The sequence below is a fragment of the Hakea prostrata genome, chromosome 4 (assembly GCF_041222555.1).
Source record: "Hakea prostrata isolate BN-2017 chromosome 4, UWA_Hpros_2, whole genome shotgun sequence".
Classification (NCBI taxonomy): Eukaryota; Viridiplantae; Streptophyta; class Magnoliopsida; order Proteales; family Proteaceae; genus Hakea; species Hakea prostrata.
Window position 1 is genome coordinate 38,046,880 of NC_142603.1, and position 14,090 is coordinate 38,060,969.

At 37.5% G+C, this 14,090-nt stretch overlaps 1 non-coding gene across 1 annotated transcript; it reads right to left on the reverse strand.

Moving 5' to 3' along the window:
* Positions 1–667: 667 nt before the first annotated feature.
* TRNAL-CAA (transfer RNA leucine (anticodon CAA)) lies at positions 668–751 on the reverse strand. Its single transcript has one exon. It is a non-coding gene; the product is annotated as a tRNA-Leu (tRNA).
* Positions 752–14,090: the final 13,339 nt, after the last annotated feature.

Here is a 14,090-nt window from a genome sequence, read left to right on the forward strand (position 1 = left end):
CCCAATCAACGAAAAACGGAACTGATTACGTAGCTCGTATTCTTGTTGCGAGATTACAATCTTGCAAAACTTACCCCTATAGGAGAAGGGAGATCACCCCTTGAGACAATTTCCAAGCACCCTTAGCTAGCTCTCGCAATTCATCCAGACAATTTCCAAGCACCCTTAGCTAGCTCTCGCAATTCATCCATGGTTGTTATAAGAAAATTAGCTCCTTAGCTAGCTCTTGCAATTCATCCATGGTTGTTATAAGAAAATTAGCTCGCCCAATCAACGAAAAACGGAACTGATTTCGTAGCTCGTATTCTTGTTGCGGGATTACAATCTTGCAAAACTTACCCCTATAGGAGAAGGGAGATCACCCCTTGAGACAATTTCCAAGCACCCTTAGCTAGCTCTCGCAATTCATCCAGACAATTTCCAAGCACCCTTAGCTAGCTCTCGCAATTCATCCATGGTTGTTATAAGAAAATTAGCTCCTTAGCTAGCTCTTGCAATTCATCCATGGTTGTTATAAGAAAATTAGCTCGCCCAATCAACGAAAAAGGGAACTGATTTCGTAGCTCGTATTCTTGTTGCGGGATTACAATCTTGCAAAACTTACCCCTATAGGAGAAGGGAGGGAATCGATCTCAGGAAACAACGAATTCCATTCATCCTCAAAAAATGTCAGAAGTGGGATTTGAACCCACGCCCTCTCACGAAGACCAGAACTTGAGTCTGGCGCCTTAGACCACTCGGCCATCCTGACTGAATAATATCTAGATTAAAATCAACCTATAAGATAATGATGATGTTATATTAAATACCATTAATTTAACAATAATTTTAGTATAACCAAATGAACCAAGATTAAATCATTTATCACATATTCAATCAAATATACAATTTAAAGTAAATAATACCTTGATTAAGCAAAGTGTACACAATCAATCTAGGCTTCATCACCAACTGGGTACCTATCAACATGTAAATAATATTATTTAATTGTACAAAACATAGGGCATCACAATACCCACATGGAAATGGGAGCATCTATAGCTAGGATCCCATTTACAACCCCCAAAATATGTATATGTAGGATCAATTCTAAGGTTTTCCAAGACAGTGACACCAGTTTAATGTGTGTAGGGGTCTTTAGCCACAATCAGAAAGCTATGGTTGTGTGCTGGGGATTGATACTTAATCAAAAGGTACAATCAGGGGGCAATTGGTATGTTTCTAGATGAAGAAATTGTGACAAAGGGAATGTTGGCCGATATCTTGGATGGACTGGGAATGGCCAGGCAACAAGGGGTACAAGTAACATCAATTTGGAGCAACTGTACCTCTCTTACTGCATGCTGCCCGCACCAAATTAGGAAAGCATGGCCAATCCAGGCAGCGCAGGAGCTACTTCAACTAGCAGCCCAAACCCTACCATTCTATTAGAACAAATTTAAATGTGAACCAACAAAACTTTGGATGACAAACCTGGCGTGGAGTAAACTTGCCATAGAGAGTGGCATGAGGTGGGTATATCTAACCCCTATTGAAATGTGTAGTTGCTCTTTTTTTTTTTTTTTTTTTAAAGAAATTGCCACAAATCGCACTGTTGACGCCCCCTAATTCATGGTCCTGCTCCATGGATCTTTACCTCTTTGTATAATAGGTAAGCGAAGAACAAAGTCCAAGCTCACATCTTCCCAAGGAGTTGTAGGTATTGGCAATAGAGTACATGCTTCATCACATTACGTTTCATTTGAGGCTAATAGAAATTTTCTTTCACAAGTAAGAGTGTCTTGACTCTTCTGAAGGGTTCTACTAGTCCTCCTTTATGAGCTTCTTTAATGATGGCTCTTCTTTAACAAATTCTAGGATTGCAGAAACTGTTGTTCCCAAGTTGACGTTGGGAGGGAGAGTGAATCAGTATCTCCTACAATTATCTTTAGTATGACGTTTTTTTAAGATCAAAACAAGATTGATTAGGACAATCCCGTAGTTATCAATCATACATGGACACATTCACCACACACCACAATGTGGTTGGGTCAAACAGACAATGTTCCGTCACTCTGCATTTGAAAAACTCAAATATATGCAACAAATAAAAATAAACTAGAGATACAAGGCACGGAATTTACATGATGTGGCCAAACTGCCTACGTCCATCGAGTATTGCAGGGTTTTATGTTACTCATACACTCAATATTTTGATTGCTATAATAGTTCAGAAACACCAATCCCTGCTTTGGTCTAAAATGCAACTCATATAAGGACAACAACCCCCAACCCCCTAGACAAGAGAAAACATCCTCTGCTGTGCACAGTAATGCACATATATACTAAATGATTGGCTGAAAAAACAAAGTAAATACAAGATGATTGAAGATTTTAAAATGTGCATAGCAGAGGATTTTGTCCCCTTAGACAAGCACCAACTTAATTACTAGGTTATGATGTAAAACAACAATTCAAGTTCCCCAAATTACATCAATGATCTATGTTTTTCACCATTAAACATAACCTAGAAAAATAAAATTCACGAACTTGTGAATAGATGCTACATCAACGTGTGTAAAATGCAGGGTACCAAATGATTTGATTTTCTTTCAACCGCCAATTCTTCTTTCTCTTTTTTATTCTTTTTTTTTTTTCAAGGATTCTTTCCTTTTTTATTTTATTTTTTTCTGCTCTTCCCCATATTCTTTTCAATCACAGCGTTGCTACATTTTTTTATTCAATTTTGCTTCAGTAGTGCCTCATTAATGCGCTTGACCGTGCAGCCAGCCGTCCAATCTAATTGGACGGCTGGCATCAACCTCTCATTAAAAAAATCAAATTAAATCAAATCCCACCTCATAAAGCGTGTTTCCTCAATTCGGTTCGGTCTGATACAAACCCAGCAGTCCATCTGGGCGGTTCGAGTGGGTTAGACATGTGATTGATATATACGTTTTATGAGGTATTATATAACCAAGCCCTATACGTATATACACGAATCTGTAATCGTATAAACAACCAATTTCGAAAACATTTTGAAACTACCCAAAACCAAACCCCTATTCTTCACCCCGCCCATTTCATTTGATGTTTTTGGAGCTATGAACCAAGCTGGAGAAGAAGAACATCAAGAGAAATCGAAGGAGAGAAGAAGAAGAACAGCAGTGACCGTGTTAGTTGAGAACAAAGAAGAAGAAGAAGCAGAGGAGAAGAAGAAGAAACCTGGTTCGTTGAGGTTGAGCTCCAGCTTCGATTTGGCTTCTCTAGGGCTGAGATTGTCTGTGCGATTCTTCCTTTCCGTCGTCGTAACATCTCTGCTCGAGTTCTTTTACTCTCAGAAATTCAAATCTCGCACTGGTGGTTCGTTGAGCTCCATTGCCTTCCTTTTCTAAGATTCGATTTGGCTTCATTCACACCCATTTCTACAAAGGAAAAAAGGTAACATCTCTCTTACATTTGTTCACTGAATGGTTCGAGGTCTCTCTCACTTCTCTATCGTTTAGGGTTTGGGTAAAATAGATGTTGTGTTATTTTCTAATAGGACTAATGATGCATTCTGCTGCAATCTCTTTGTAACATGTGCAGCAAGACCCATTGCCCTTATAGTAAGAAGGTCAACCAGTTGCTGTCAGAGCTAAAAGCAACTTACAAGCTCATTGAACTGAATTTGGAAAGTGAGTATTCTATTTCCTGCAACTCTATTTTTATTTTTATCCATCCAGGCAGTTGAAGCTACAAAGAATGTCGAATTGGGCAACAAGGAGCTGGCCCAAGCCCTTCAATGCCACAGCCATCCTTGTTGCAGCTGTATTCTGGATTTAGGCTTGCTTGGACATGATCTAGTAGAACTATGATTCAACCTGAGTTTTTGTTCTAATTGCAACCTTTGGCTTACTTAATAATAACAAGTGGGTATAGTCAAATGGGTGCAGAAATTAGTATTCTTTTATAATTATCTGTAGTTTAACAGAGCAAAACAGAACAGTACTTTCATATCCTTCTTAAACTTGATAACTACTGCCAAAAGTCCTCACCATGTATCATATTTGGGTGCATTTCAACAACACAACATCATAGAACAACTAAATAGTGTTAGCCACACATATCCATCCTCTTGAATCCGCTCTATTTGAAGTCATACATGGTATGAGCCTATGAGGCTTAAGCTAACCATGTCTTCCATCATTACTTCTCATACCTGGTATGAGCCTATGAGGCTTAAGCTAACCATGTCTTCCCTCATTACTTCTCATATGATTATTTTAGGTCTATTTTTGGCTTTTGGGGTTCTCTCAAGTCACTCCTCTATACTGGGGCATTTGGAGGCCTTCGTTATACTTGGCTATGCAACCTCAAAAACGACTCTCTAAGTTTATCATGGACCATAGCTACTCCAAACCCAGTTCTATTGTGGTCGTTCCTTACATCATCCTTGTAGTTTCTTTACTCTTAAATCTTAACATCCTCATCTCTATTAGACATGATTTTTTAATATTACACTTCTTAACAGCTCAACACTCCACTCTGTACATGCTGATTAAGAAATATGAGCCTCAACATAATATTGAAATGGTTATAGTTTCTCTAAAGCTTAGGTAATGCATGGATGAACCTCAACATAATGTTTTTGCTTTTCCTAGATGAGTCAACCAATCTAAGATGAGGTACCATGGTGTATCCTCTTTGTGGATGAGACAGTAACTTGGCTTGACAGCTACTTGACGATTTGGTAGAGTGTGGAGATCGACTTTGGAAATAAATGGTTTCAAAATTAGTAAACGTAAGACAAAGTGTGTGATATGTAACTTTGGTCACAGTAGGATAGGTAATTACATGGTGAAAATTGAGGAGAAAGAGGGATATCACCAATTACTATTGAAGATATCTAGGGTCTATATACCCAAAGAAGGTAACACAGATGACAATTTCACAAAGAATTAAAACAAGACGGATGTAAGGGAGAGGTGTATCTGGAACCCAATATCATTGACACATTCCTCTAATATTTAAAGGAAAGTCCTATAGGCTGCTGCCTGACTTGCTATGATTATGAGGCAAAATGTTAGGCATTAAGAAGTGTCTTATGTCAAATTGAGGAAAAAACATATTAGGGGTGATCTGGGAGTTGCCTTGATACGCGTGAAGGTCTGACAATGTCCTCTTGTGTTGTTTGGCCATGTGCAATGTAGGCTTGGGGACGCCCTAGTAAGGAGTTATATGATTCCAATTGAAGGAGCTAAAAGATCTAGGACTGACCTAAAGTGCCTCTTGATGAGGTTGTGAAGAATACATGCATAGTTAATAGAACTTCAGGTAAGGCCTGTTAGAGGGCAAGGATCGATTTTGTTGAAGCCATGTAGGTGATATTTTCCTGATGTACTGGGCTATTCCCTCTCCCTTATAATTTTTGTTTGCTCTTCTTTTTTTCTTCCTTCTGCATTTTATTTCCCTTTGTGTGGACCTAGGTTTACCCTATTTGGTTTTGAAAGGATCCATGTAGCTGGCCCCATTTAGTTGGGATAAGGCTTAGTTTGTTGTTGATTTTTTGTTGTATTGTTTTATTCATTTGTAATATTTAAAAAAACTAATGAGATCATGCTCTTCTACACACTCAAAATTGTTAAAATCACTTCTATCTTATTTAAGGTTTAATGCTGCAGTAAGGTTACCTCATTTTGGATTATGTAGTTTTCTTTCTTTTTCATAATACTGAGTTCATGCAATAAGTTATTAAATGTACAACGTGAGAACATTGTCTCCTTTACATCATTAAAACTCCTAAAAGCTGCAGTAAGTTTACAAAAGAGATGTATTAAAATTGTCGAGTTACTTAAAAAATCTAACAATTGCCTGAGCAATAGTATCTGTAGATCTGTAGATGTTATACTTTGTGTAATCAATATAGAGTTACCTACCATAACCCTTTAGTTGTTCTTTATATATATGCTTTGCTTCCAAACTCATATCCCTTCAATTGGTGTTCCACCTGCAACATATACAATCAATTGAGAATGCTCGTCTTCTCTCTTTAATATTGTTTGTCGTAGTGGGTTGTTCTATTTTTTGACCTTAGGAAGATGGCAATCATTTCATGCTTAGAATGCTCATCTTCTCTCTTTAATGTTGTCTCATCCTTAGAATTATAATTTTTTTTGTTATAGTTTACTTTCATTTTCATAATATGTTGATTATCTAATATGGTTTTTCATATGTGCAGCAATTACATTTTGTACTTGCTCCACTAGTGAAATGGGTCGTAAGGTTGCTGCAAAGGGAAGGCATTATGGGAAGGGAATTGCAAAGGATAAGGGAAAGAGAAAATTAGTCGTAGAACCTGAGGACAACAGGTTGAATGATGATTATCCCAAATGCGATCCCAAAAGATTAAAGAAGCAACCTATAGCAGAAGGAAGGGATGTGGACATTCTTTCGTACGAGGCTGTAGGTGTAGCAGCCAAATTTAGAGAGCTTGGGTGGGAAAGAATACTTGAGGTAAATACCAAGTGTCATGACGACCTTGTGAAAGAATTTTATAAAAATTTGTTTGTCCAAGGAGGTGGGGTAAAGATTGGAGCTGTCAGCAAAGTTAAAGGGGTGGAAATACCCTTAGATATTCGTACTCTAGGTCAGATTCTACAAATCTCAACTGAAGGAGATTATGTTTTCTGGGAGCCTAAGAAGAAGTTCAAGGACCTGATTAATGTGGATGTCACATATAATGATATAATGGAGAATTATACGGATGACACTAGGCACGTGAAGCTCAAGCAGCTTAAACCACTTCCGCAGGCCATTGCATACATCTGCAACACAATGTTGTACCTCGTAGTGGTCACCATGAAAGCTTAAATTCTTTTATAGCTTACGTGACCTATTGCGTGCATACAAGTACAAAGTTGAACCTACCGTACATCATCCTGAAAATGATGCAGTACGCGAGATTGGCACCTAATCGTGCTCTCCCATATGGCAAACTCCTGACAAACATTTTTAACCATTATCATATTGATCTGACAGGGGCCATTGCTGAAGCGGGGAAGAAGAAGAAGAAGAATGATGCAAAAATACCTGCCTCTAATTTTCATTTAGGAAAACAGGTGGCAGATGTAGGAGCACAGGGTGCAGATGTAGGAGCACCGGATGCTGAGGGCGTTGATCAGCAGGATGGAGCTAGATTGTCAAAATTTAAGGAAGAATTTGCTCTCCTCAGGGGTGATGTACGGTATATTCGTCGGCGCTTAGATCAAATTGCAGAAAAGTTGCGGCTTCCGGATCTTTCAGAGCACTCAAATTCTTCATCAGATTCTTGAAAGATTGACTTGCTGATTTCTTAAATGTAATGTGAATGTTATTTGGAGGGGCTTGGAACAATAGGGTGAAGAATGTGTAATTAAGGGGTTTTGAACCATTGAACAATTCAGGCGTTTTTTCTAAATGTATTATTATTTGACTATGGATGTGTTAAATAGATTTACAATATCAGTCATTGGTTTTATTTGGTGAACAATTTGTATGTCACATATTTCTTATCTTTTGTTATTTCAGAATGTGTTAATGACTATGAATATGATCGAGTGGAGAAAAATGAATTTTTTCTATTCATATTGCCCTTGAATTGACTATTGTCTCCTTTTGTCTTTATAGGATATTGAAATCACGGTGATGCCAATCTGGAAAGAGGACTGGCAAGGGGGCTGTAACAATAGGTCTATACTTTTGGCATCCATTCTTTGCATTTGTTTTGCATGTTTCTCAAAATTGAGTGTTTTTTGGTTCAGATGCATTGTTTGTTTTGTAAGATGTTATTTTGGTAGTTGAGAAAGGTGATGTTATCAACCTACTACAATTGCATGCACGTATATCCATTGGGTGTGTCTGGAACTGTATATGTTTTTGTATTCGTTGTTTACACAAAAGTAAACCATCAAAATAAATATGGTCACTTGTTTGACAATTGTCTGTTATAGTGACAAGCTAGTTCGTATCCCCTACTCTATATATTATCGTTAAGTTACTTGTGTAAGCACACGGTTGAACATCTTATACTCAATTTACCAAACCCTTCAGGCAAACATGAAGACCATCAAATGCATTTAGCCATTGTTTAGGGTACAATGAGGGCTATTGGTATGATGTTCGATAGCATACCCAGGTTAGACTAACATTTTAATGTATTCTTCTGGGTTCAGTGTTGAAGAATTTTTGTGTTTCTTGTAACTGTTGCCATTGTGACTTTTTATAGTGGTTTGTAAAAGATTGTTATTGCATTGGAGTTGAGACATGATATGAAGCTTGACCATTATTATTGAGTATCCAGTGCAGTGCATTTCAGAAGCTAACCCGTGTTTCCAACCTTGTGTTTGGGAAACCATCAACTATCCTTTTGCCATGGAAATGTGTGTTCAAGGTTACTAATTCTCATGTATTACATTTTTCATCATCACGTGATGTTATTCGTAAGTCTCTTATTGTATTTTGATCTCTTTATTAATTTTTAGAGCTGCATTTGGTATTCAATGGTCATATTTCTCTTAACTGTTGAAGTTGAAGGAATATGTTAAATCACTTAACAAGGCCAATTAATGATCTTATAGTGTACCATATAATTTAAGAAAAAAAAATTTTTGGGGGGGGGGTGGGGGTTGCTAAGTCTTTTATATTAACCTAGTTGTATGCTGCTTTTGATCTCATATTTTTATTGCTACTAAAAAGCATTAGTTTTTTCATTGAATTTTTATTTTCATGTTGAGGTTGCTGTCCGGGACAATGCCCAGATACTCTATGAAGCTGAATTCAGTTGGCAGAGGTGATTCACTGACCTTAATGTAATGAATAAAGTTCTTGTTGGTTTAATTTTATTGGCTGTTGCTGTAGCGAAATAAAATTAATTCATTCATTCTATTTACTTTCAGTAATAAGAGATCAAGCATTCCAAGAAACCACAGCAATATTATATTTGGCAAACAAACTGTTTTACTGCAACGATATAGAGTTAGCAGTTATCACAAGGTTAGACAGTTTGTATATATTCTAGAAGACCCACCAATGAAGTTTGGCTTCTTCATTTTAAATTTGTTCTTCATTTAGCTATAATGTTCTAAGCTACTGCCTGTTTGTTCCTGGTATCTTTTCCATTTCTATTTTCTCTCCATTCTACATGTCGTATAATATAGCCTGTTCAAAGCAATGCATTATAATATTGTGAATATACAAGTATTCAGTGGAGTGTCCTAATTCTCATTGGAGTCATTTACAATGTTATCTTGGATGAATAAATTATGAAAACTGAGTATACAAGACATTGATAACATCCAATTTTATGTTCGGTTTCCAGCAGGGAGCAACAATAGTGGTGACAATGTTCTTGATCATATTGTGGGTTGGGTAATAATTTGCTTGTGTCATTAACCAAACATCCTGAAGGGCAAAGTTTTGCTCCTGGTGTTGCAGTTGTTTCTTTAATACGTACACATGCTACTTCAGACTGACTGGATTTTTCTATTCCTTATGTGTACTAACAATTCAGTACTGGTTATCTTGTTTCTCTATGATAGGTGGTGCATTTGATGGTGATAGAAAGATGGATGAGTTGGAGCTCCTTTACAAACATTATGTGGTAGAATATTTGTCTTCTGGACACAAACTCAGCCCTTGTGCACTCTGTGCCCAGATACAAAGAGGCGTTGAATGAGCACCCCATGAAAGGCACCACTGCTGATTCTTCTATGTGTGCAATTTGTTGTTTGCCTTTGAGTTGATATAGGAGCCATTTTAATATGTTCACGAAACCTTCTCACTGACTGATTTTTTTCGTTTATATCCCGGGAGTTACTGTAAATAAATTCTCTTACTTAATATACTCTCTCTTTCCATCCAACTTATTCAATCGAAAAAGAAAATAACACTGACAATCATTATTTGTTTACTACTTTGGTTGGTTGCATTTAGTGCTCACCTAGTACATCCATATACACACTTGACGGTATCATTAACTTAACCTAAGATTAAACGTACTGATATAGGTTGCTTGACTTTCTCTCCCGATACGAAATGGAGGAACTAAATTTAAGGAGGTTGGGGTTTGTTACAGGTTGAAATGGTGTTTGGTAATTCCTGTGCATAGAAGTGATGAAACAACACATTAACATGAGTATTTGACTACCTCGTCTGATTTAAGAACAGATCGGTGAATTTTTCAATTTTATTTGCAATAAAATTCTTAACAAATGTAGAATTGAATCTTTTGCTTAGACTGATTCCCCCGATCTTTTTATTTCAATGGAACTAAAGCATTCATACATTCATATGTGAATGGCATATTCACGAATTCAAAGTGTTATTTTTTCATATGCATCAATGTGGAAATGGAATTTTTTATAAACTTCGTAAAACGGAATGGTTCCGTTCTGAAGCCATTTGAAACGGAACCATTCCGCTTCATCAGGCTGATGACAGAGATGAAACGGGTTGATTCCGTTTAAAATGGAACCAGCCCGTTTGGTCTCTGTGTTCACAGAGATGAAATGGGTTGACTCCGTTTAAAAGGGAACCAGCCCGTTTGGTCTCTGTGTTCATAGAGATGAAATGGGTTGATTCCATTTAAAAGGGATCCAACCCGTTTGGTCTCTGTGTTCAAAGAATGAATTGGGTTGATTCCGTCTAAAAGGGATCCAGCCCTTTTGGTCTCTGTGTTCACAGAGATGAAATGGGTTGATTCCGTTTAAAAGGGAACCAGCCCGTTTGGTCTCTATGTTCACAGAGATGAAACGGGTTGATTCCGTTTAAAAGGGATCCAGCCCTTTTGGTCTCTGAGTTCACAAAGATGAAATGGGTTGATTCCGTTTAAAAGGGAACCAGCCCGTTTGGTCTTTGTGTTCACAGAGATGAAACGGTTTGATTCTGTTTAAAGGGAACCAACCCGTTTGGTCTCTTGTGTTCACAGAGATGCAACGGGTTGATTCCGTTTAAAAGGGAACCAGCCTGTTTGGTCTCTGTGTTCACAGAGATGAAATGGGTTGATTCCGTTTAAAAGGGATCCAGCCCGTTTTGTCTCTGTGTTCACAGAATGAAATGGGTTGATTCCGTTTAAAAGGGATCCAGCCCGTTTGGTCTCTGTGTTCACAGAGATGAAACGGGTTGATTCCGTTTAAAAGGGATCCAGCCCGTTTGGTCTCTATGTTCACAGAGATGAAATGGGTTGATTCTGTTTAAAAGGGATTCAGCTCGTTTGGTCTCTGTGTTCACAGACTTCCCAATATTGGTAAATTGGAAAAACCACACAACATACCATTAATATGTTTCATCAAACTGTTATAGTCACTGAAATTTTAAATTGAAGACTTACAATAATGTGGGTAAGGAGTTTGTATCACTAATATAAGGGAATCAATAAGTTTTCAATATTAAGCCGTTTGGTTTAAATTTTTTTTTTCATCACAGTCTAACTGTCATATGGACAATAGATATGAAAAATTATATAGTTGATTTTGTACAATATCATATATTATAGGCGAAATTGTTTTGACAAGTACTTACAACCCTTCAAATACAATGTGATAAGTCTTTGACATAGATACAATACATTTTGTTGAAATAAAGTACTGAACTACCCATCCTCTTGTCCTCTTGTCCTCTTGTCTATGTCACAGTACTGACTTTGAACGTACGGCATTTACATGTTTCTTGAATAAAGTACATAACAAGAAAGTAAAAAAAAAGCCAAACACATAAGAACAAAATTACAAGATATAACATTGTAATTCGGTCCAACACTGTTTGATTTTGCCCTTGATGAGTAAGGGTTTGCCTTGCAGCAGCCAAATTCAGTGGATTGCGTAGTGAGTCGTCAAATATTTTTGGCAATCTCACCTCATGTCCTCTACTGAATTGACAATACACGTAAGGAATAGAAAAATCTAGTGAGTGTGAAGTAGCATGTGTACCTATTAAAGAAAGAGGTGCAACCCCAGGAGCAAAACTTTAACATATAAGGATGTTTGGTTAATGACACAAGCAAATGACCAATACAATAAAGATATGAAGTACATCACAATTACTAAACATGTAGTCGAAACACAAAATTACATCTCTTTTATAAAAAAACTTAAACAACAGGCTTTTGGCCAAACTGTGACAAACTTGCTTAAATACCCCCAATCTGTGACAAATTTGCTTAACTACCCTAATACCTGACAAACTTGCTTCAATACCCTAATCTGTGACAAACTGCAGTAAGTTGAGATTGACATAACATTTGGCTAACAAATGGTGGTTATTATAACCAATGAGTTCCCACCTAGTACATCATTTAGAAACGATCAGCAAATTCAAAAGACAAAGTACTGAACTAACTATTTTGATATCCCTTCAACATCTTCCCTCATGAGTTGAAGCCCCTGGATCATCAGCTCTTTTAAACAATGGCTATTGTGAGAATAAAACATTATTCTTGCATAACTGAAACAAACATGTATTCAATATGTATTTCACACATAGTATACTTAGATATCACAAGGAAAACCAATAGCTGATATTCTAGTTGTATCTCACACATAGTATAGTCAAATAACAAAATATAAGAAATATAAAGGAGCTGGGAACCTTCCAACTTGTTATCTGTCTCTTAAATAAGCATTGTTCAAAGGATTCAAACAAATAATTCCATTCACATAACATCCAAATTAAATTTAACAAAAATAGTCAACCTATTCAGATTCTGATGCAGATCCTTCAGCTTCTGAAGAAGGTGGTGACGAGTCCGAAATTTCTGGGAGGTGCAGCTTATTGGCGACTTGCTCCAAGCGCCGACGCATGTTCCGCATATGACCCCTGGTTCATGATAATTCTTTCTGAAAACCCTCAAAATCAGCTCGAGTGATGTATGCATCAGCACCAGCATGTGCTCCTACATCTGGAGGCTGCACTCCTACATCCGCCATCTCAAGATGGAATTTTCTTCCATGGATTTTAACATCGTTGTTCTTCTTCTTCTTCTTCCCACTTTCACAATCCTCCCCCTCAAGATCAATCCCATAGCTAGCAAAGATGTGGGTAAGGAGTCTACCATATGGGAGAGCACGATTGTGGGCATCTTTCGCATACTTCATCATTTGAAGAATTATATACGGCATGTTGAGCGGCGTCCCTGAATGAACACAATGGGTGACATAGGCTTCAAAAGAACTCAGCCCTTCACGGTGACCTCTACGTGGGATAATATTGTGTTGCACTATGTAAGCAATTGCATGAGGAATTGGTTTCAGGTTCTTCAACTTCACGTGGGTGTCACCCGTGTAGTTAACCATTATATCACTATAGGTGTGACCCACATCAATCAGGTGATCAAACCTCTTCCTAGGCTCCCAAAAATATAATTGGCCTTCAGTTGAGATTCCTAGCCTATGACCTAGCTTACGAATATTCAAGGCAATCTCCACCCCTTTAACACTGGACAGGGCATATAAGTTTCCCTCCTCCTCCTTGAATCTCAAATTAAAATAAAATACTTTTACTAGCTCGTAATAACATTTCGGAGGTAACTTAAGTATGTTTCCCCACCCAATGTGTATAAACCTATGTGCTACACCTCCTCTCTCAAAGGAAGGGATGTAGACATCCCTTCCTTCTTCTATACTTTGCTTATTTATGAGAGTAAATGCGGCTCTGGCATCGTCATCCACAAAAAGTGAAACGTTGACTTGTTGTTGCTTTTCCTTGCATTTTTTAGCCCGTTTGGCCTTATGTTTAGTGCTTGCCTTAGGAGCCATCTTTGGTGAGAGTTATGCTAGTTTTTGAAGCCAAGATCACAAAACATATTAGCTAAACAACATACTATTACAATGAAACTAAAGTATAACAAAACAAATAATAATTATACGGATGAGACAACATTAAAGAGAGAAGACAAGCAATCTAACCATGAAAAACATTCAGTCCACACATTAGTTATTCAAAATTGGATGCCAACCATTGGCCTAGATTGAAAGCTAGCCCCAACAAGTCATATTAAAGACAAACATTTCCACACCCATGTGCCAAGCATCCACCCACACTCAACACATCACAAAGAGAGGGAAATAACCCTCTAATCTTAACACCAAAATGTTTCA